This window comes from Chamaea fasciata, unplaced genomic scaffold, assembly GCF_029207755.1.
Source record: "Chamaea fasciata isolate MVZ Bird 193981 ecotype frontalis unplaced genomic scaffold, bChaFas1.0.hap1 SCAF_1, whole genome shotgun sequence".
NCBI lineage: Eukaryota > Metazoa > Chordata > Aves > Passeriformes > Sylviidae > Chamaea > Chamaea fasciata.
The window spans coordinates 42310576-42336251 of NW_027094086.1; the positions used below are offsets into that span (position 1 = coordinate 42310576).

Genomic DNA, 25676 nt, shown 5'->3' on the forward strand with positions numbered 1-25676 from the left:
GCACATCCATGAAGCAATTCAAAGCTTGCAGCAATACCAAAATAACTGAGAGAGAAACAACAGAAGAAAGTGGGTTTTTGCAATTAAACTACAAAGGGTTGAGCAAGAAGAAAAAAAGCACAGAGAGTGAAGGTGTAGGTCTTGTTTACACACAGGGTTTTGTAGCACTAACTCTTCCTGTTTGAAATCAGTGCATTTGGTGGAGACAGATTTCTCCCTGGTGGCAACAGGAGCACTTCACTGCCGCACTGCAGGAATACATGTGCAGTACTGAGACTTGCTGATGGAAGAAACCCATTGCTTCTTAATCCCCTTCTCTTTCCTTCCCGTGACCTCCTATTCCTCCTTCTCCAAGCAATATCAATGCCTGCTGGAAGAGCTACAAAGCACTACTGAAAGAACTGTTCTGTGTAAATGTGTGAGGAGAAGCTATGTTAGAAGAAGGAAGTGCTGTCATGCTGGCATAGCCACATACAGCCTCATCTGGGGCTGCAATCTTTCACTATCACAGTTTAAAAGCAAAACTATACACTTGACTGTGTTGGATCAGTACACAAGACAAATTCAGCATCTTACAATTTCTTTGTTACTTGGTTCTTACTGCATCTCTTAAAGTAGCAAGGGTGCTTATTACTAATCTGTTAGATCTCAAAGGGGTAATTATATTTATCTGCTTGTGGAGCACTGACTGATAAGCTCACACTATGCTGAGATGAGCCAAATTTAAATGATCCTAACTAAAGTCTTACAGCTGCAATCATAATTCCCTTTTTCAATTTCTAAGAAAAAGAGAAGAGTGAACAAGCTTCCTTTCCACATTTAGTCTTATTACAAGCTCATTAGATACATCATCACTACCTTCAGCATGTGCATGACCTTACAAAGTCCAGAACAATTTGATGCTTAATTCCTTTCAGATCTATCCAGTTTCAACATGATGTAGTCTTTATAACTTGTAGCCACACCAAATGAAAAATTGGCACTAAGACCGTCCAGCCTCTAGGTTAGATCAGCCTGGCTATTTTTGATTCAGAGACAGACAAAAAAATTAACGTGGTTTCAGATGTTTTTCCTTAAGAGCAGAAAATAGTTTTGTCTTTAAAAATAACATTTTGCAAGCATTTAGTCCTTAAAATAAAGGAGAAAAAAAAAAAAAAAAAGTATGTCAGAGTGAAGGAAAAAGCTTTTCCTGTAGCAACCCAAATAGCTATTGATACCAAGTCCTGGTACTAAGTGACAAAGGCTGCTTTTATAAAGAAAATGTAAATACATGTTATAGCAAACAATACTGAATCATGCATTGCAAGTCAAATAACAGACTAAAATTGGTGGCAAGCACGGGAAAGCATGTGTGTTTTCTGTTGACTTAAAAAGGCTGTTTAGAATTGTCCTGGTTCCGGCCCAGATCAGTGGGACAGGGTGGAGACACTGAAGACCTTGTGGAATTCAATACCATTTTACATCAGGAACATCTGAAAAGCCTTAGTCAGGGGAAAAGGGCTCTTTTTCTTTCAAGAAGAAGTAAGTGTGGAAGGCAGAGGGTCTGTCCACCATTGTTTTTCATTGTTTGGGCTTCGTGAGCATTTGTCATGTAAATCATCTTTTCTTTCTATATTTTTGTTATTACTATAGTTGCTGTTACTGTTTGTTTCCTTATCTCACTGTTATTTCCAGCAAATTTTTCTTATCTCAGTCTGTGATTTCTGCTTTTTTCTCACACCAGAGAGGGGAGGGGAGCAGCTCACGGTTTTCAGTGGGAGTACTAAATTGGGGAATACCATTCCTAAACCATGACATGAGTCCAGTCACTAATGGCAAGCTACTCAGTATTTACAATTTGTTTTATGCAATGTGTATATGATGCTGCCCACGTGGAAGGACGAATAAATACATTTTACAAATTTATGAATTTGTAAAACTAGATGTTGGCAGTGGCCATTTGCAATGATTGTGAAATCAAGCTGCCATTAAACCTCAGTCTGAGCAAGTACTTTTCTATTTCCTCTGGATTCCTCATATGTATTTCTTAAGAAATATACTTGTACTGCAAAGCCTGTATCAGATTCAAGGATCTCTTCAGCTGTTTAACCACAGAATCCCAAAACATTCAGTCACATACTCCCTGCCTGTTTATTAAAACAATACTTGCCATTTTAAGTTCCTGGATTGCAGTTTGTGCTGGGTTACCTATTCGTGTCCCCACGGAGAGGACTGATCAAATCATGTCCCTCAGCCAAATGGAGCTAAGAATAACAAAGATTTTTCATCAGTTTCCACTTTCAGATTTCCAGTTCAAGCACAGCCTGTCTGCTATAGACTTATATACCAATCTAAAAGGCCTTTACGTTTTGTAAAGCAGAATTAGGATTCCAAATTGAAAAAGAATTTGTGTAGTAGATACAGCCACATTTCATGCTCTTTTACATGTTTATTTCCCTTTTGTTACTTTCTTTTTCCTTTTTTCCCCCCTTATTTTGACATGTCAGCAAATGCCTCTCACTGGAAAAGTTTAAGAGTGATTAAATTTCAGTGATTAAAAGATTAAGTGTGACTTCTGTCTCTACATGAATTCATTTTAAATACTCAGGTCTGACACACCTTCAAATTTTTTCCATCTGAAATCTTTGTAACAGCTAACTGAAAGAAATGGTTAATAACTGTATTCACATAGATATGCTCATGGTGATCCTCCCCATTTGTGTTTCTGAGTTGTTTCTCATGTGGCAATTTCTCACACTCAAGACAAGAGTGCAAGGAAAGAAATACAATAAATACACTGTAATAGTTGTCATACATTCCTGCAGGCATTAAGTAAACAGTCTGTTGTGAGATGTCAGGATGGACCAAAACAAAGAAAGAAAAGTGTCTAAGCCCAATAATGCCATCACTTATCACAAGAAAATTGCCCATTGTCCTGCCCATGTATCCCATATTTGCTCACAAGCAATGAGTAAGCCCGAGATTCATCCAGTCTAACTTCAGGGATGTGACCATTGCAACCAGGTGACTGGCCTCCGACCCTGTGGCCAGCAGAGAGCACCGGTACCTCCAGGAAGGTTTGGAGCACATGGAATGCTCCACACATGGCCAGGCTGCCCACCCTGCACCGTGGAAGATGGAGATGCAGCCAGACCGAGTTCTTCGCAGGCTGCCACTTGTGCACAGCAGGGACTCGGGATCTGTGCAATTTTCTGTAAGGTTTTTTCCGCTGGAACTTAAAATTACACTATGTGTCAGAAAGGGTCCACTATTTCAATTTGAATTTCTCCCCATTTATGCAAATTTGAAGTCCCTGGTCAGTAGGAACAGTTAAAGACTTGTTTATAACTTGCAAACCTATTGCTTCCCTTCTCTCACGAGGATGTTATGAAAGGATTAATACTCAGTTAATCAACAAAAATAAGTTCCTAGACAGTCTAGCAGTACTAGACAGCTATAAAGTCTAAAGCTAATTAGATGGTACATGGTGGAGACAGACCCTGCAATCCAAATGGCTGAAGATACTTTATCAGGTCCTTCAAGTTTTCCATACACCCATTTTGAAGTAAATTAATTAAACCGAAAATGTTTGAAATAGAACACAGCAGAAGGGGTTTTCACTGGCTGCTTTGCATTCACCAAAAGCAAAGGGAGTTTTTACATGAGATGATTGCGCTGCATTTCAGTGCTGCATCATTTTTCATCATAATATAGTTCAGTGTAACAGTTATGTTTCATTCAAAACTAATGTTCAGGGGTTTATCTTAATTGAGATTAATTTATATTTCTAAACAAATGAAGATACACACAAAATTAAAAAAAAAAAATTAGAAAATATTTCAGTAGATGTCCGGAGAAAAACTACAGGAACACACAACCAGAGTAATAATATATTTTCCAAGCACAAGGTTTCATCCCCTCTGTGAATAGCTATTAAACAGCTCAGATAGCACATTTATGGAAACTTTTAAGCCAAGATTTAGCTGTGTGCAGTTGTGACAGTTGTCCGACAATTGTATCTCAAGCCTTTGTTCCCCTGTATCTCAAAGATTATAAACTTATGGGCAGAACACATCTACAATAGACAGATGAAACTGGGAGTAGTTCGGCCTTCACAAAGCTTAGGTCAGGTTTTGTTTTTGAAAACTTGACTCTGGGACAGTTCAAACCCAGGTCAACTTTTTGCCAAAACTCCAAAGTCCAAAGGGAGCTAGAAGGACAGCTAGCCTGAAGCCAGCGGCTACACATTTAAAGCAGTAGCCTATCTTAACAGCTAGGTAGAAAGGAAAATAATCCTCTCAAGTATCGCTTTAAAGTTTTGACAGCTTATATATGAAGTACATATGCATATATCCTTAAATTGTCCACCCTGCCCATGGAAACACTGAGCTTTTGGAACAGAAGCATTAGTCAACATGATTTTAAAAAATTGAGAAAGAAAGATAGCTCTGCCAGATTCTTGGCAAAATATTATCTACGTTGTGATTTCCTCACAGAGAGAAAGGTGATGAATTGAGGAGAAGCAAATGCAGGCCAAGGGGCAGTAGGGCACTCAGAAGACAGCTTCGTCTAATCTGTGCGCTGAAGATTAGATATTCAATTCCAGTCAAAGGAATGGTACTCCGGGTTATGTTGTGGGTGTGGAAGATAGCGTGATGGGTTCTTTCCAAGTTTAAATGCAAACTGGTTTATACAAGATTATTTTTGGTTAAAGTCACTGTGACATAGTTTCTTTCAGCTGCCTCATTATGTGAGTTTATTAAAAAGAAAAAAAATTGCATGGTTCTCTCTCAGATCAAACAGTTTCTTTCCTGCCTTTTTCTGCCAAGTTATAATAAAATAAGGACTGTGACCTGAGAAGGATCTTCTAGAGCTAACAGAAAAGGAAAAACAGTCTGAATAAGACTTCATCATACAAAATTAAGGTAAAAAAAAAAAAAAAAGGAGAATTTTAAAAAATACAGGATTAAGACTAAAATATATATACAGAAAAGTTCTATAAGCACCACAGCCCTACAAAACACATGCTGTTCTCCCATTTTCAGGTATGAGCTGTCAAGGTGCTAACCACTCCATGAACTTTTGGAGTCAGCAAGGCACCACTTGTTAAACTACATAAAATAACTCTTAGAGGAGTTTTCTCAGTGTTTTCTTTACGTCAGGCACTAAATCTTTGCTAGATGATCTTACATTTAATTCTACAGTATCTTCTAATGTACTGGCTCTTACTGGCTTTGTGTCGATGCATGTTTTGGTTTTTATTCCAGAGAGTAATAAGCAGTGTTTTTTATGTGCTTAAGCAGTTTGTGCAAGGTTTCTGTAACGTACCATGAGAAAGCCAAAGGCTTCCCAGTGGTAGTGGAAGCAGCTGTCAAACACAGCACTCAGGCTCCAAATTGTTAACAGTAGTTGTTACAAACCCAACCTCTTGCAAGCAGACGGCCTTTGGAAACCATGGCATTTCCACAGGACTAGTGGGAGTCACACGTGGGACTCCGCTCCTCACCCTGCTGGATTGAAAACTGCATTTTGGTTACGATACCTCATTGCAGTGCTCAACAGCACAGAGCCACGAACCTGTAGAGAGATAGGGGAGCAAAGCTGTAGCACAACGTGGGAAGGCTGGGAAGGGGACAGGCTCTCCCTAAGGCTAAGAAATCCTGTTTCCCTTACTGACCTTACTTGCCCCTTCAAACGTGAAAGCAAAAACCTTGCAGTGAGGTTCATCAGGGTGTGTTCCCTCAGTAGATGATGAGCAAACACAGCTGCCAACAGAATTGCCAGCATCCTGCCACTAAGAGGAGCTGAAATTCAGCTGTCATCAACAGCAAGGGCATGCTCCAGCAAAGCCCTTTCACTGGGATCCCTCCTCCTCGTCTTCCTCCTACCCAGGTCAGATTTCACCTCTGGTGTGCCAACAGAGAACCCAACAGCAGATTGCTGCTCTGACCAAGAGCAGGACCAGGTAGAGGAGGTGGTGGACTGCCAGACCACACACAGAACTTCCAAGAACTAAATGAAATGCACTCTTTCTGACCCTCTGGAGAGGTAAACCATCGAGAAACATGGCTTTAACAGCTGTACCAGTCTATGGAGAGCTTGCAGAGACTTGGTCATGTGCCTCAACCTACAGTTATTTACACTCTTAGCTCCAAAAGATTCCTCTCTCATATTTAAAATATCGTTTTCTTCCAAGTATCATGCAGGCTGTCAATGCAAGTCAATATGATTGCCTTTGTCTGAAACTTACATATTTTTGCTGGCTCGGAGTGGAAGCTTCTGAAGGGATGTCTGGGCTGATGGGAGGAGAGCATCTCTATAGCAAACTCACTGATCTTCAGTCGAGCAATCCTCTCTCCAACAGGGAAAGAAGAGAAAGCAGGATATATAAAACAACAGATATGGCATACATAAAACATACTGGCAAGTCTGTCTGTAAGAGGGCAGAAGAAAGGGGCTTCAGTGTGCACCAGTGTCCCTAAAGATATGCTATCTCAACACTTTAAAGGCTGGAAAACTCCTCAAAAATAATGGAAATAAAGAAAATATATGACAAGTAGGTATTCACCAAAGAAACTTGCATAGCATCCCAAATTTGCACAATTTACTAAAAGTGCAGTAGAAGAGTTTTGAAGATTTTCTTTCTTCTCATTTAATCTCAGAATGGTTTGCACTGAAAGGGACCCGAAAGATCATCCAGTTCCAGTATCCCTGCCATGAGCAGGGTCACTTTCCACTAGACCAGCCTGGCCTTGAGCACTTCCAGGGATGGGGAATACACAACTTCCCTGAGGAACCTTGTCCAGTGTCTCACCACCTTCACATCCAAGAATTTCTTCTAATATCTAATCTAAACCTGCCCTTTTTAAGTTTGAAGGCTTGCCCCCCATTCTGTCACTACATGCTCTTGTAAAAAGTCCCTCTCCAGCCTTTTTGCAGCCCCCTTCAGGTATTGGAAGTCGCTCTAAGGCCTCACCAGAGGCTTCTCTGCTCCAGGCTGAACAAACCAAAGTCTCTCAGACTGTCTTTATAGGATTATTGAGGTCATAATGTTCCTCGTAACATGCTTAAACTATAACCAAAGCAGAAAACTGAAAAGCATTAAAATATTCAAAATACAGGAACCCTTTGCCCGTACCCTTTCTTTTCCAATGGCATGACTCTCCCCAGTGATGTATGATACCAAATGAAAACTCCAAAGCCTAGATGTAAAGTGGCCTCATCATGTCTTATCAGGACATTTTGAGTTCTCCGTAGATTGCAAGTAAATGCAAAAGCATGCCAACACAACTGCTATGTGTCACTATGCTGATAAAGTATCATCAGACTAGAAAAGCAGCAGCAGAGTGACTCTACAGGCAAAACACTTCAAGCATAAAAACCAAACCAAACTGAACGAAACAAAGAAAAAAAAATCTTCTTTATTCTTATATATGTACCAACACTGAACACATATATGAATTTTGAAAATCCATGTTATCTTTACTCTGTTACACATTATTAAGTACCAGCAGGTCAGATTCACTTTTTCATCCAGCAGTTTGTGACCTGCCCTCATTAGTCTCTGTAAATGTTATATAATTAGGAGAACCATATTATTTACTTACAAAGATAAACACAGTCTCCAAAAGGTTGCTTGTTTTTCTAAGGGATGATTTTGGAATTGAATTAAAGAACTGCATATGTAATTGATTCATCTTTAAATTTAGGGAAAAAAAGAAACCTCCTAGAAGATCTCTAAACACTCCAAGGAGGATGGTTGGAATGAAGGCCAAGATGTTAATGTTCAGCAAGTTCTTAATCTGAGTCAAAGAAAGGAGAAATCTGTTCAGAGCATCCTGCCAGTGACATGAATTATTGCATCCTTTCTCACAAAGCCTGATACCTCAAAGTAATTTCCATGGAGGAAATAAATCTTTCCTTTTGATTTAGAGAACTCAGCTAATTCATTTAAAGCTGATCTCTTCTTGCACACCTCACAGAAGTGGAACCAAGCAGGTAGACACTGGTGCTGGCACACACAGCAGAAAACTATGATGTACTGCACTTACCACTGGCACTCAGCACTTCAGGTCACATCTGAATAAGACAATATAACGGCTTTAATGAGCACTTCAAAAGACTTTGCTGAATCAGAGCTTTGCTGAATGTTCATTTCTTAAGTGTCAATCTGCATCCATGTGCATTGAGATAATTTATAAGTAAATTTATTTAGGTAAAACTGTGGAAATTCATGCTGAGCTAGAACAACTCACAAAACAACAAATCACAGGCACAGAACATAATCTGGCAGCTGTAATAATAATTGAACTTTCTGCTTGACTCTTCAACAAGCAGCAAGGATGAAAGCAATATCATGTTTTAATTTTATCTTCCAGGCAACAAAATCAGGTCAAGAGGTCAGTGATAACCTATTAAAAGCTGTTAAGATTTTATTTCCCTAGCCCAGGTTTAGAGTTCCACAGCTTTTTGTCATGATTCGGATCTGAACTAAAAGATCATAAAATGTATAAAAAGCTATGTGCCAGGATGCGAGAATGTCACATGTCAAGAGTTGCCTGCAAAAAACCCTAAACTGGTGTAATCTTGGGGTTAGTGGATTGGACAAACTGTCAGTTGTCAGCCTGATTTGAATCGCTTAAGCATGAGGTCCTCTTATTGTTCAAATTCTTTTTTCTCCTTCCTTTTCTTCTTGCTCCTATTTTTATTCTTGCTCTTGCTACAAATTGCCTAGAGTTTAAAAAATTCACCAGGTGGCTGTACTAAACATGGGTGGTATTTCCTGAAAAGAGAAATGCCAGGGTCGAAATCCATCCAGACTTCAAGAGCTGGTCCACGGGGTTCTGCAGACAGAAAAGCTGTTTCTGGAAAAGGGAGAATCCCAGCAGCCATTCCCAGGCACCAGAAGCTCAACACGTGCTTGTACAGCCACAGGGAGTAGGGACAGACTCAAGGTATATCATGCCTTAGAACCAGGATTACAACAATCACCTATGTAGGTACTCAGTGGAGTAAGCAAAACTTTATTAATGCTATTTTTACCAATAGATGTAACAATATCCATCTCTTTTCAAAGGATTTAAAGAAATCTAATATTTAAGGTGTTGGAATTCAGAGGGAACAAGTTCAATTTAAAGTAGAAAAAAAGATCTGGTTTATTTACTTCAGGATCCAAATACCTTGCATTATATTCTACTTAATTCCAATCCTGTACTAAAACTAAAAATAGACATACATAATTTTATTGTTTTTTCTCCCTACCTCCATTCTTGCTAAGGAAAAGATATACTGAGATATTTGCTTTCAAGTAAAATATGCACATTACACTGTATGTGTGTGGCAGTAAAGTCAAGACAGTATTCCACAAGCTGGAAATGAAAGGTGGCACAATATACACTTTGTTTTGGTTGTAATATAAACCACAAGCTTTGGCCAGTCATTGAGAAAAAAAAAATGGTATCTACAGAGCAAGTTTCACCTTTAGAATTAATCCTATGGTCTATGTAAAAATAAAGCAAAATTTCCTGAAAATCTCATGCTCTGGAGTACAATAAATTCCCCTAGTAACATTATGCTAGGTAGAATAAAACTAAAAAAACCAAATAATTTCTTGAGAAACATAACCCACATGATTTCAACCCAGTTTATTCACGGTAAACTGTGTTCTGCTAATGCCACAGAATAGACAAGAAACAAAATTTCCCCTGAGCCTCATGTTCAGTGAAATGAAAATGTTTCTGCTTATCTGTACCACATTAAGAGCCAAAAACTTATTGAACCCCATCAGAAGTTACGTTGTTAATAATTATAGCTAACTTTTCCCTCTAGTAACACTAAGAGAAGATAGAAGGAGACAGAATCCACTGCTCTTTTCAGAAAACGTCCTCAACTGAGTGGTAAAAGAGCAAAGCTTATTGTAAAATAGCAACAGAAGTGAATCCACTTTCCCCTCTGCATGCAGCTGTTCATTACACAATTCTTTGGTTTCAGCAATGAATTTGGCTTCAGAAGGCTTGAGTTATTCCCTGCCCACGTGGCCTCATCTTTCTGCCACAAACATTCATCTTCTTGGTGTGTAACTGCAGCTGTTTGGGCACCTGTACTATGGGTTGGTCCACAAAAAGGATTTGGGTGGAAATCCGTGTCTTCTCCACTTTCCCCTGGTAAACCTGTGGTAAAGCAAATACATCAGGGAGGATGCATGCAAGAAGCATTGCCCATTTTCGCAGCTGAGGTATAGCACTTGTGGAAAATGCCATGATCTTTAGTTTCTGCACTGCTAGAGAGATACAAGCCAGAAGAAATTCAAAGATGAACAAAAGTGATTCGGCAATTACTTTCGGAAAAAATTACGCAGAGTAAAAAGTAGCAAAAAGTGGATTGGGGTTCAGACTACCAGGAGTTTATTTCTTCACTAATTGATCTCCAGGTCAAATACAAAAAGGGTATTTAGGCTGGAAGAAGTGAAGATCCTGATACTGGCACGTAACTATTGAATCATCATCATCATGAGCAATAAAAATGAATGAAAGACATGAAAATAAAAGCAACTACTTTTAGGTGGACCTAAGGTAAAAGGTTGTGTCATGCTGGAAGGAATAAAGCAAAGGCAGCCAAGGCTGAAGGTCACCTCCATTTTGCAGCTAGGAACAAACAGTGATTGCACATTTTCAAATGTTTAATCTGTAAGCACCAAGGAACAGTGGCACAGTACAGCAATTACAGTAGAGTACAGCAATGTTGCCTGCAACAACAGAGTGCTTGAGCCAACTACAAAAGGGAAGGACAGTCTATTGAAGAGCTTCTCTGCTTTTTCCTTCTCTTCAAAGTATCTTCTTCTATCCAGCACCAGCACAGAAAATGATCTTATGAATAGCTAATAAGCAAACAGTAGATGTTTTGTCTGTTCACTAAAATTTAGAACAAAACACTCTGTGTTGTATTTAAGTGGTATCCAGATGTAAAGTGTGAAGACTTCCATAACCGACTGATCTGATAACTGCCCGTATCCCAGCTTTTCCCCTTCTCTGATACTCCCCCAGCAAAAACACTGAAAGAGACAAGCCGAAACCCCTGTATCTACTTCCTCCCACACCCACACAGTACATACCCATAACAGTACTCTTTTCTCTGCTTCAAAAAATCCAAAATGACCCCTGTAAACAAACCCACAGAGAGAACAGTAAATGCCTGATGGAAGTGGCCACCAAACAGCAGCAGCAGTTTTGCAGGCCAGCCTGATGTCCCACTTCCCCTAAGAACAAGAGTCTGCTGATGACAGCACAAAATACCAAAGCTATCCCTGCTTGTGCACTAGCTGTAATAAAACTCTGCCTGCAGCAGGTAGAAGTGACAAAATGTGGGTAACAGGGGTAAAAAAAGAAACAAAATCCACCATCATTTCCTGTCAAAGCTTCCTGGTATATTGTAGGGTTACTATAATGCCTTGCATCTCTAGGATGTGAGTTCAGACATGTTTGCCTTGACAAAATCCTCAGCCCCATAGCACCATTTGGTATCACATGACAGTGAGCTGCTGAACTAGCACCAAAGAGCCCAAGAACAGGCAGATGTGTCACTTCCCACCCTGGAATAGTGCACTCACAGGAGTGAGATACTGCAGCGAAAAGAGGGTAAGAGAGTTTGGGATTCACGACAGAATAAGAGCAGTTCTGGAGCCTGAAGGCTCAACATGCTGCCTCAGTCTGTAAAAGTCTGAGAAACCCACATGGAATATGTGCCTACTCCCTCCCTGTAAAGGTGTGGAGCCCACATATGCCCCAAGGAGCAACTCTATTGCTGTAAGCAGCACTAGGAGCTCAAATAGCAGAGATCTGCACTGTGAGTCAGTCCTAGTAAAGGGAGAAAAAAAAAAAAAAAAAAAAGGGGGGGGGGGAAGAAGGAAAATAAGTATAGTATTATTAAAAAGGCATTAATGGGCAGTCTTCCTTAAACATTTATATTATATATTTTCCCACACACAACATAATTTTCTTTCCAAAACACCCATTTTGTCCTATTAAACAACATCCTGCATCAGACAAATGTTACATTTTTAAGGGAGGCCACAGTGTGCAAAACAGGGAAGGCTTTAGAAGGGGGAAATGAAATTATACTTGAATTCTGTCTTAGAAAAATAGACTCATGTCCAGCCTTTGCAGGGATTACTGGAGTGATGCTGATACATCTAATGAACTAATCAATAGTGCTGAAAAGCTTATAAAACTTGCATTCTCTGGATGTGCTACCTCACACCTCAGTGGTAATTTGTAGACATGCTGGGCATTTGGTACCAGTTGAAGTCAATGAGGGTAAAAAAACACATGAGTATTTTAAATAGTAACAAACAGCAAATTCTCAGAAAAAAAATCAGAGTCATCTCTAAACATCTGGAGGTCCTTTTAACTTCTCTGTAGTGTTCACAAGTTTTATCAGTACATGGACAGCAGGGAGGATAATGGAGAGAAAGCAAGGGAAAAAGTTAAAGAGGTGTCGAAGATTAAAAAAAATTGAAGAGGTGTCAAAGCCCTTAACAAAGCTCACCAGTAAAGTCACACAATTAACTTCATGTCTGATTTCCCAGCTCACAAATGTTAAGACACTTTTGTGCGTGGATTTTTACTTACATGTGGTACTTTCCCAGTGATGTTGTTTCCAGCAGAAGGGAACTCAAGAGGCACTGCATGCCTCAGCACTAGCTGGGCAAGCTTTCCTTGGACATCCCCAACTTCTTGCTCCAGGCAGCTGTACATGCTACATGTCCCACCAGTGGTATCAACAATGAAATTGGACCCTTCCAACACATCCAGTAGAGCTCTCTGATGGAGGAATGCCTTAAGTGCCTTCAACAGCCTAATGCTTGCTGAGTTACTGCTCTGCCTGTGATTGTACCTGGAGTGGGTACATCACTTGAGCCGATTCAGCAACAGAAGGTACGAGCAGAGTGGGAGTTTGTCATCCTGGTCTTTGTAAAGAAGAGAAGTCTCACTTAGACTGGCATTTGTCTCTGCTGCTCATCAACAGCCCTCTCTGTGAAGGGGACTGCCATACAACCTGTTTCCCCCAGATGGTTCCTGACTGCAAGCTAGTGCTTCTTTCTCATTAACTGGATCTTCCACAAAAAAACAAACACTTTCTCCACTTTTCTCACCACAATTGTTGATTTCTCCCATGAGTAACATTTTGTTTAACCAGCACATCTCAGATTTATTTAAATTACTGATTTTAAAATGCTAAAGGTGAAGGACATCCCATATCATCCCTTTGATGTTTTTTGATTTACTTTTAAGCTACAGATAGTTCACAAGTGACTGTTCACTTGAATTCTATTTTTTGAGGAAATTAACACACAGGATCCTCTTTTTTAAAGAGATTAAAAGACCAAATAAGGTTTTGTATGATAACATGACAATAAACATGATCCAGAAGTCATAAAGTGGTTGCAATTTCTTTTCCTGGAAACTAATGTCATTAATTTCAGTAGAACTGCTCAAAAGAGAGAGTTTATGGGCATTATCTCACAGAGACTCGTGAGGAGAGAAGAGCCAGGCTAAAAAAGCGTCACAAACAATTTACTTTTTCAAAACTCAAAAAATAAGGCAAAGACCCCCCTGTGAACATTGGGCAATCTGCATAATCTCTTTATTCCTGGGACAGCATCATTAATTTAAGGATGAACTCCATGAGTAAAAATGCTGCTTTTTCTCCCTCCTTATATAACCCAGAAAGCAATGGAAAAAAAGTCTTCTGTATTGATGTATTAAACAACTTGTGGACCTTCTTTTAATTAAACAACTTTAAAGCAAACAACTTCCTTTTAATTAGAGTGGGAGGCTTTTTCCCCCATTCCAGAGTGACAAATAGCAGGAATGCTGAAAGATTGGTGGTGCAGCATCTCTGTTTCCCTTCCAGATGCAACGGGCTCACCAGGGACCCCCCAGACATCACTGGGGCATTGAGGGCAGTGCCGGGGTGGCCCTCACAGAGCCCCACATCTCTGCCCATCACTTTTCAGCTGGTGAAGATCAGGAGGTCGCTGCCAGTGGTGTCCAACTGCAGCTGGCTCAGGCCACAGCCCAGGGGAGAACTAAAACTGATATTGTATAATTGAGAGCAGTCTTTGGTAAATTATTTGTAAATCAGTTAAAGGCAGAGAAGGACAGAGCCCTAGCAGCAGCAGTAAAGCCAGATTGGTTTCAACAGATTTAAACATGGAAAATGCTGAACATGTCTTTTAAACATGCAAAGTCCCATTGACATAAAGGAGGAAGTTACTGAAGACTCTCAGGTTCTTGACTCAGAGATGTAAATGTTTCTTTTGCAAAGATGATGGTAGTCCATGAAATACCTTTGAAGAATTGCATGTTAATGTCTGCCCAAGTGTGTTGACACATCAGACTAGAGCCCATCATTTCAATCATCTGTTCCCAGGTTAACAACCACGGCAGCCAGAACAGCCCTACTTCTAACAGAAGACGTGTGATGATTTAAATTATTACAGTGTGTTCCCAGGCAGCACTTCAAATTACATTTAAATGGAGGAAAAAAAATCCAAACCCTTAGTGGAATGAAAAATCTATTCATTGTATAATCTTGGAAGACTTTTCTACAAGACTTAAATTAGGAGCCTTAATAAATCTCTCTGAGGCTTTTAGCAACTTACGTTGTGTTTATGTTTAATAAAAATGGTGGAGGGTTCCAACTAAATTAAATTAAACTAGCTCTTAATTCCTGTGTTTTGAAAAGGCATCACGTTGATACTGTGATGACTTTATTCATGGAAATATGATTCAACTCTTTGGCTCACAAATCACTGTTACCAACCCAGCACGAAGGAAAAAGAGAAATCACAGCTGCAGTCTCTGAGCTCCTGGAGACAAATGTCTGAGAGCAAAGAAAACAAAAGAAACCAAAAGGGATAGCTAAGCTTTGGGAAGCATTGTCTAGAAAGTTTGTGGCCACCTCTGACTAACCATGCACTCCTATTTTTGAACATCTGAGTCATCCCTTAGGATGCTGCACCTCTATGCAAATAAATAAATAAGTATAAACCCACAGAGCAACAGAAAATGTGAATGGTTGGTGGGGAGGAACATAGTTGGTCAGGGTGGTGAAGAGGGGAGAACAAACCTCAAGGATGAATACTTTCCAACCCCAAAAAGGATCAGAAAACAGCAAAACAGCCAACAAACAATCTATATTCTTTCAGCAGAGACTAATTTTACCATCTCTATTCAAGATATGCTTCCAGATAGATAATAAAGTGCAGCAGGATTCTCCTCTGAATGATGAATAAAGGAAATTATGTTACTTTCCAAAACAAACAAAAAACCCCCCATATCTGGGCCGCAGTTACCAAGTTTGATTGTATTGCAACACAGTAAATTTTAAGTTCCTCTCCGACCTACACAAGAGGAACAGGCAAGCCTCCTCCATCCCCCTCACAAGGCCAAGGACAAGAGCAGGGTGATGGGAATTGTCTTCCTTTGTACATAAGAAGGTGGCTTAAAAACTTTATCCTTCAGAAAGACTATAAACTCTACTTTTCCCCACCTAGAAATATAGTGCAACACTACTGCATGAAAAACAAGCAGCTCTAAACCCAGCTTGCAATCTGCCACCTGCAGAGCAGCACCTGGTTCCTGCAGTTGCCCTCAGCTGGCACCGGAGGCTGCCATGTTCCCAAGCTGGAAACAGACCCCATCAGTCTGTGCCTTGCACAGCCACTTAGGGCACTTCTGCAGGTGGCTTTAAAATTACTGTCCCTGTTGTGTGGAGCCGCTTGACACTGGCTTTATTTTTATACAGACTTTGCACAGGTAAAAGCAGTTACACAAAATGTAAAGCAGCCAGCAGGCCATGGCTGTGTGGCAGGTGGCTTTTCAGAAACAAAACCGACTGCAGTTATCCACATAACTGCTTGCTGAGCATCACTCAGGGAATAGTATTAGGGAACCAAGCAAGTATTTAAAACACACAGCAAACAAATCCTATCCTTCACTGCATGGCATGAATAGTTGTGCTAATGAAAAAGGGATGGAGAACAGCACAGGTGAAAAGAACTCCTAGTGCAGGGTATTTTTTAAGCCAGTGCTGCTACTAAGCCAGATGCTGCAAAGCTATACCCACAGCCTGGTAGCTTTAACATTGAGAATTGCTGTTTCTCACCCCAAATGGATCATGGGACCTTCTGGCTCACAGAGGAGCCCTGTAGGCTACAGCCAGCATGCATGAGAGAAATGTCCCTAAAAATGTCTTGATGTTAAAATGATGTTGAATAGAAGTGCCATTCAAAATACTCAATGATTTCTGGCAAGCCAGACAGCAAAGCTCCTGGCAAAAGAACGGCAAAGGGGAAAAAAAAAAAAAAAGAAACAGAGTAAACAGTTATTAGTTGTTGATGTGTTAGATGTGTCTATGGACAATTTTTCAGTGTGACCCTCACCTTGCTCTATTCACAAACAAACTTTCCCAGAATTAGCAGACAACACAGGTGCCCATATAGCTTCTGGCAGTGCACAGAAATTCAAGCTCCTGAAAGTGTTGCTATACACAAACTGGGCCTAATGAGAGAGGAAAACTGACAAGAGCCTGTCCCAAGCCCCAGCCTCCATCCTGATGCCTGCAGCCCATCAGTCTTTGCACAGGCTGTCTATGGGGCAAGGTGTACATGTGAACCTCTGTGATTTGTCCAGTCAGTTCAGTCTTTAGAAAGCTGAAACCTGCTTGGTTATTGTATGCATAACAGCAAACTCCCTTTTCCTACTGTTGGTGGATTTTGGGATAAGGCTAGTAAAATATTCACTTTTTCTCTCACCTATGCTGTTAATTACCTGTCCATAATTAAATTGAACACAGCAGGACAGTAAATGACAGAAAGGCTCAATGTTTTAGCTTTGGTACCTCATAAAGTGCTAACCTGGGCCACATGCAATACCCACATAGCACAGCTAAATGATCAATCTAAAACCAACAGGAACTTTTATATGGACTGATGGTCTTTGGCTTAGGTCCCTTCCAAACACTGAGTTTTCATGAGTTATACCAGCTGCCACTTGTATTTATTTTATAAACACCACATGCTAAGTGTAAATTGCATTGCCACCACCACTGATTTCACCCCAGACACTTTTAATACAAGTTACGGGTGGTGGAATCCAGGTTTAGGCTGAAGGCCAAGAAAGACTCTCCAATGGGGTTGTATAATTGAAAAGCTTTTTTTTGGGTTTTTTTGGGTTTTTTTGGGTTTTTTTTGTTTTTGTTTTTGCTTTGTTTAAATAAAATACTGAAACAACGAGAATATGGAAGAGTAAGAGATTTGGTTTATCACAGTGTTATTGATTTGTTGCACAGGAGACCTGACACCTGCTGGCACAGAACCCAGAGAGAGAACCACCAGCCCAGACAGAAGCACTCACAGCCAGGTCATCAGCACCCAGAGACCAGGTCCCACTGTTCAGTCATATTTTGTACTACAAATTTCTGCAGGCAGAAGATGTATGATAGGGAAAAACCAAAACAAGCAATGCAGGGTCTTCAGAAGGAAGGGAGTAAATAAGGGTAAGGTGGAATGTCGACTTTCAGACTCCAAGTCATGGGATTTTTTCCAGGACTTCCTGCCTCTCTCTAAAAACACTATAAAGGAAACGTTGTTACTCCTCAAGGCCCTTTTAAGGTCAGAAGCAGGGTTCAAGTACCTTAAGAATAAGCACAAAAACACACCCTCTGATGTCTTCAGGCATTTTACCTGAATGGATCCTTCAAAGTCTTAGATCAGCAATTACCTTAATGAATTTGCAGCTATTATTAGTTGACAGAATATAAGTGAGCAAGCTGCTTCCTGCTTTATTTTAACCAGAAGCACATCTCTCATACTGGGCATTCTCACATTCAAAACACACATTTTGTTCACCCCAGGTTTTTGGTTGGTTTGTTTGTGTTTGGGCTGACCACGTGCATGCTGCCTCCAGACTTCCTCAACTCCCACACACTTTGCTGCCTTCCGCAGGGCTCAGCTGTGACACATTGTGGGTGCAGGTCAAGCACATCCCTGGCGTTTCTGAGGTCACAGAGTTACAGCCTTCCCAGCAGCATGTCCTATCAAGTGTTTTGTGAACACGTCGTGCAGCACGACCAAACAGCAAAGCAAAGCAAAGCACACAAAAAAAGAGTTTTGCTCATCTGCAGCTGAAGAAGGTATTCAGATGGGAAGATCTTCCAGGGCAGGAATTCCATGTTAGTACTAATGTCACAGCTTACCTCCTGCCCTTCTGTATTAATAATACAATAAGACAGATTTTGTAACAGAAGAGGATCAAGAGTGTGTGTAACAGTTGTTGTGATGACCCGGAGTCAAAGTGTGGTTTCTTTCTATGTATTATTTACTTATACTTTAGTATGTATATATACACACATGCTTGTATATACATACAAATGCATATATGCACATTTGCATGTATATTTATCCACTGTTTATACATTTTATAAACATACACATAGTTTGTATATAAAAAAGGGAAATAATATTCCAAGAGGATTATATATGCTTTCCTCATGGAAAACCTAAACTTGTTAATTTTTTTAAATATTTCCTCTGATATATTCAGCTTCCATCTGCTCTGCAGAATAACTCTTCCCTTGCATTTCTGTGAAGTACACTGAGATCTGTCCTTCAGCAGTTGGCGGTATTATTCCATTATCTTGAGTCCACTCCAGAACACTGGAGGACACATCCACGTCTCCATTGCACTGGAGAGCCCAGAACTGGGCTCAGTACTCCAGATGTGGCCTCACCAATGCTGAAAAGAGGAGAAGGATCACTTCCTTCAGCCTCCTGATAACACTTTGAGTGCAGCCCAGGAGGCTGTTTGCCTCAGATGTGGTCTATCAAGCACTTCTTCCTTTTATTTTTACCTTTGTTTCCAAGTTTGCTGAGGGTGCACCAAAACATTATCCCATCATCCAGGTCATTAATGAAAATATCCAACAGTATTTGACCCCAGGGACTGACCCAGGGCATATCCTTGAGGACCAGTCTCTGGCTGGAATTCGGCCACTGACCATAATGCTTTGAGCCCAGCAGTTCTGCCAGGTAAATCCATTCACTGTCCAAACATCTAATCCATACACCATTAGTTTGTCTATGAGAACTGTTACGGGAGACAAGTGATGAAAGCCTTTTTAAAGCTGAAATAAAGAACAGCCACTGTTCCAGTCATGTCATTGTAGAAAGCTGTTGTCTACTGTAAATCCATGCTTGATTTCGTTTGATTTACTCATTGGAATGGACAGCTCCTCACCATGGATGAAAACCAATCAGCCCTCTTGGACCCCAGTTCTCTCCAGGATGATCTCCTCTGGGACTCTTCCACACAAATCCCTGAACAGACCAAAATGCTCTCCTGAAGTCCAGTCCTTCACCTTTTCCCCTTCATCTCAGGATCCCATACACCCCAATCTCATGGTTACTGCTGCCCTCAACCCTCACATCCCTGATCAGTTTTTCCTTCTCTGCAAGTATAAGATCCAGCAGAGTATGTCCCCTCACCTGCTTCTTGATCACCTTATCAGAAAGTTGTTATCAATGCTCTCCAGAAACCTCGTGGATTGCTTGTGCCCTGACGTGTTGTCCTTCCAGCATTTATTGGGATCTTTGGCTAGACTCCCACAAGGATCTGGGCCACAAGACTTCTTCCAAATATCTGAAGACAGCTTTGCCTAATTCCTCACAGTTTACAGCAGACATCCACACCACCACCCCATGTGTTGGTGTGTCTTCTATCACAGCTCTGCAAGCTCTCAGCTGACTCTCATCTCTCCCAAAGCAGAGCACCAACCATTCCAACTTGTAGCTATGGTGTGGCCTTCCTAAAGAGCCTCTATCCAGCCGCTGCAGTGCTACAGCAGTGACAACTATCCCCCCCCCCCCCATCTGTGCTGACAAGGAGCTCATCTGCCTTGCTCCAGGCTCAGTGAGATTCCCAGGCCCAAATCTGCAGAGCTGCACCCTCCTCAGCAGCTTGCTCTGGGCTGTAGCCTCTGTTGAGTCAGGGAGTGAGGGTAATTTCTCCTTCCAGTGCTGGGGACCACCTCTGGCAGCTCCCTGCCACTGCTGCTGAACACAAAAGCACTGCCAGCCCAGACCCTGGCCTCCTCCTGCACAAAGAGCTGCTGGCTGCATGCCGTAATTGATGGCTTTACAGGCTTCCCCCAGCACCAGCTGCCAGGATTCCTGACCCTGCCTGGTCAGGATTCAGCTGGAACAAAAGCTCAAAAGCCCCTTCTCACAAGAAACACTTCAATATTTATACCATCTACTACAGATATCACAAGCCAAGTGAAAATTTTACCATCTGCTTCTTTCTACAGGTGAGGAAAAGCACACACTCAGGGTCAGAGATGCCTTAACACTTACACTGGTTTTATCTATCCAGTGATTTTTTACCACCACCATTCCAATTATCACAGAACTAATGATAGCCATCAAGGACAAATTAATATTTCCACAATAATCTATTACTGAAAATACAGCTGGCCCAGACAGAGTGGAATAGTATGTCTGATACCAAGTCCACACTCACTAAGTACCTTAATGAAAGTTAATCCTTTCCCTTGGATATCACCCAGACCTAAAGCAGCACATGCCTTTGGCATACAAGGAGGAAGAGGAAGGCCACGGTATATAAATGACTGCTTTCATCAATCCCATAACAAGAACAAAATCAGATATTATACTGTACTATAGGCCAAGCTGTAGCAAAGGACACCAACGTGTGTGTACACAAAGGACCACAAGGGGATCTGATCTCCACACTCACCTCCACAGGCAGCAGCTTTGGGCAGTTAAATCTTGACACTGTGTATTTTCTAATAAACTAACACAGAAAATGTCACTGACTCTCTACTGCTCACCTGCAGGTAATTTTCCACCAGGTTCCATTTCAATTTGATGAGAGACTTAATTATCTGATGAATCAAAAACCCCAGCACCCCCACTGCTGTTCTGATTAGCCCCATCAGCAGCCATCGATCCAGCTCTTTTCTAGAAACAGGAAGACACAGTTACCTCTGAGGCCATAACACAGGATTACTTGCCACGCTGCCTCTCACAAAGACACAAATTCCATTTTTAGAGCATTTTGATTACCTGAGACTGCCTGAACAACAGGGTGCTCTTGCCAATATCTCTTTTAAAAGTGTACACTCAACAAAGATTTGCCTTCAGGTAAAAGCCATTTTCATTTGGGTAAGGAATACAGTTGGATTTTTTTGGTTTTGGATTTTTTTTTTTAATACAGAAGTACCAATGCAGTCTGGTCTCTGATGTTGAATGTTTGATGTCATATTAAAATCAATTAAATGACCCAGTATTTAAACATTTGGTAGAGCACCTTGAACACAGTTCAAAGTAATCCCTGTTTCCTTCAACTGCAATAATGCACTGAGCACCCATGAGGTAAATGTGCAAACTTTTACGTCCAGTTTCTGTCTGTCCTAAACTTACACTTCTAATAATAACTGTGCACCAGTAATGACAGATTTGAGTACCACCTAGTATCTAGGACTAGAGCAGGCCTACTGAGATTCAAACACCATGGTTCCTGCAGATTATGCTAGGAGAAAAAAAAATTAAAATTAATTACTTCTAATAGTAGTTTTTAAAATTGTAATTTAAAAATTAATTGTAATTAATTTCAAGAAGTCTCAGTAAGAGACTTACTTTGCCCAAACTTCTGCAAAGTCTCTCCAAGTTGTATACATTGAGAAATTAATAATTTAATTCTTTTTGGCATATTCAGTAAATCGCGAAGAGCAAAGACGTAAGAACTTACAAAATATGCTTTTAATCCCTTGGCCCCTTCCCACATTCAAAATTTTCTTAATTCCTTCTGCTATCTGGCATCTCCCTGGAGTGTCCAAATCACACATCATTTTAGAGGTGACTTAATAGTATTTAAGGTAAATTTACCTGTATGTTTTCTCTTGTAGCCACTTCTTATAAACCTTTTTGTGTGAAGGCAAATAATCCAGACTTTCATGGGCTAGCAGGTGTTCTCTCTACCAAAGGTACTACAGCTTGGATGCTTTACCCAAGGCAGCTTGCAAGTTGTCAGCTTGAAGAGGAGAAAAAGACTCAATGCATATCAAATGTTTACTGTAAATCAGAATCAGCAGCATGCTGTGTGTTTGCCACCTCCAAGGTGTGACTTTGGTAACCAAAGAAAGAGTATAAAGGGATTTCTGCTTCTTTCCACCAACTGGAATTTGCGCCAATTTGGCAAGGTCTCATCTCAAATAATCATAGAATCACAGAACCATAGAATGGTTTGGATTGGAAGGGACCTAAAAGATTATCTGGTGCCAGCCCTTCTGCCTTGGACAGGAACACCTTCCACTAGACCAGTTTGCTCAAAGCCCCATCCAACCTGGCCTTGAGCACATCCACAGATGGGGCATCTACAACTTCTCTGGGAAACTTGTTCCAGTGCCTTACCACCCTCACAGTGAAAAATTTCTTCCTAATATCCGATCTAAACCTACCCTCTGGCAATTTTAAGCCATTCCCCCTTGTCTTGTCACTACCTGCCCTTGTAAATTGTCTCTCTCCATCTTTCTTGCAGGCTCCCTGCCGGTACTGGAAGGCCACAACTGGGTCACCTCAAAGCCTTCTCTTTTCCAGGCAATGAAGAAACATAAATAGTTCCTCGTTGTGAATCAGTGAGTACTAAAGGGCAAGAGAGAAGAAAATTCTTTACACAAGCCACATGCAAATTACCCAAAATAAGGCCTTTTGGACCTATGGTTTTACAACGCTGAAAGTTTCCTTGTAATCCACCACTCACACGTCTCAAATGTAACAACACACAGTCATGAAGGAAATACTGCCCAGGGCAGGGGGTATATCCATGTCAGGATATAGCAATGGCACAAGTCCAATTTCTTACACCATGACTGGGGTTTTTTGACAGCTCAATCAGGCATTTCATTCTAGAGACTTCAAAAGTACTATGCAAATTGCACACCTGGCAACAACCAATCTGACAAAAAAGAGAACGAGTTGAAGAGAATTGATCTAGGTGGAAATCGAAGACTGCAGAAAATAATTATTGCTAGAAACTGTGTGAATAGCTACGAGCAACAGTAAATGCATTAGAAAAGTTACCTTCCTTCATATATGGAGAAATAAATGTATCTGCTACCAATACCTCCATACTGAAGTTATCTGACAACAAATACACATTGTGCGACCAATTAAATCCCTCCAGTCAAAGGTGAATTAAGGAACAGCAGGTGTCTGACTGATTACGTACATTAATAATGTAAAAAGTGGCAAGTACTTCACAGAAGTTTTGTGTTTAAGCACAAAAATGAGATTAGACCGCTAACTTCTGCTTGCACAAAAGCTAGGTTTAACTACTCCTATTCCAAGTTCAAAATAGAGCAAAAGCAAGCAGAAGCCAGGCAAGAAAAGGAGGCACCTGAGCAGAGCTCCTGGCTGGGATCCCATCACCATTTCATTCAGGTATGCCAGACTGGCTATCTTAAGGTCTCCAATTAGCCTATTTATTTCTGGAACATAGGAATTTGTATGATGTCATTTTCTAGTTGTGTTAGACCAAATGGTATATGTGAATAGATCTGGGTATTATAAAGATTGCAGCACAAACAAAAATACAAAATCCACTGAACAATACAGATGGGGGATGGGAGAGGAACACTGAAACTAAAGCTACATTTCTAGGGGAAACAGATGAGGCCAAGTCACACTGTTCACGGATGACAGATATTCCTCATTCCATGTTGCAATGACTTGTTACATAAACAGGATGACTGTTTTTACCCAAACAGGACTATCATTCCCATCCATAAGGGCACACCTGAGCATTTGCCTTTGCTGTCCCCAGTTGCCAGAAAACCAAAGCTGACAACTCCTCTTCCACCAGCCTCAATCTCTGCAGCAGGGGCTCAGCTGTACTGCAAATTCTCACAAACACCCACTCATGCATTCAAATTTTAAAAAACCAAATAGAAAAAAAAATGTGGTTTTGAACTTTGACCCATAATTATTTGTTCCCCATGGACTCCTCTGTAGCCAGCTTAAACCCACCAGTACACTCACTTATCTGAAATATATTTCATGAATCTCTGAGAAGCGGTGCACAAATGGCCACGGTTTAAAAGCCAGATGGTGAAAAACAACACAAGATTTCAGATTGCAGAGGAGCATTTGTCGCCGGCGATGTGACACGAGACTGGACCAGTCGGGATGCCAATTGAATGGGATGGGAATGACTGAGTAGCCCCAAAAATAACTTTAATAAATAGCTGGAGCCAACAAAAAAAAAACACAAGCCAACCTCGAAAGACAGAACCATGGGACAAACATAACAATATATACAGTGCAATCTGAGGACAGGGAACCAATGAATAACAAGAACTCAAAACATTGCCTCATATGTAAAGTACTGTTAACCAATCATAAACAAGATCTCAAAACATAACCTTATTTGGCATGAACATATTTACATAACCTTTCCCATGATTCCATTCTCCTCACCGTAACCTAACTAGACGTTTCCTTTCTTAACATCCCGTTTCCCATGGCCTCAGATTGATGCCGACTTCACTGTCAGCTAAGGCCATCTCACTGTCCATCCCAGTGTACAACTCCCACAGGCATTCCTGCAGCCCTGAGATGCAGGAGTTGAGATAGCTCTCCAGAGGACAGACAAGGCCTTACAGAACACATACATACATAAAGCTTTGTTCATTTACACTGAAACCTGAAGACTGAGAGACATGAAGGCAGACTGGGGTTGTAAAAGTTTCTGCACCAGACCTTCCTCTCCTAAGAATACTGCTTAATTAGCCTGTAAGAATTTGACCCAAAACTACACATTTTGGCTGTCACTGTTACATACACTAACATCTCCCAGTGCAGAACATGAGTCTTCATCTTTCTTTTGAAAAGTATTTCAGATTATGTTTTCAGTTCTGTGAAGTTTGCATAAGGATTGTCCTGCATTCTGCAATGCTTTTATCTCCAAACATCACACAAGGATCTTTCTGCTTATTCAAGAGCTTCCAAAACTCAAGTTTTACCACGGATAAAGAAAATTAGAGGCAATGATGAAAAAATACTTCTCAATACTGGAAGATAAAATGTCCCCACCAATGTAAGGAGACCAAAGAATCCAGGCTGCAACCAGTTCCCAGGCTTTTCACTAATTTCAGACTTCAGCAGGACACGCTGACTTCAAACTGTTCTTACCTCAGCACGGCCTAATTGGGAATGGCTGCTTTGGAGACAAGGAGAGAAAGAAGGAAAAGCTACCTACACACTTCTTTACGTAAATGCTTTGAGGAGTCAAGTTATAAATTGAGTTTTACTCAGTTAGGAAAGAGTTTTGAAAGGCCAGTGTGGGAAGAACCCATGCTTTTAAGCTGCCAAGACCCCATTTGGGAGCCAGAGAGCTCCTTGTTCCACTCCCAAGCAGCTTCCATGCAGGCCATGGGACTCTGCAACAGAGCGATGGCTGAATAAGGAGGGTGGGCAGACAGCCCATGGCACACCTCTCTCTTCCTAGGGAAATGTAAGTAGGCTGAGCCAGGCAGACTCCAGTTAGGACCTGGAAAGTAGCTCCCTTGAAACTAGAAAGCCCAGCAAAGGATTGGACCTCTGCTACTTAGTGATGTGG

General features: G+C 40.9%; 1 pseudogene; it reads right to left on the minus strand.

Moving 5' to 3' along the window:
• LOC136289751 (chloride channel protein D-like) overlaps positions 1 to 22587 on the minus strand; it is an 86708-nt pseudogene extending 64121 nt beyond the window's left edge.
• Between the last annotated feature and the right edge of the window lie 3089 nt (positions 22588 to 25676).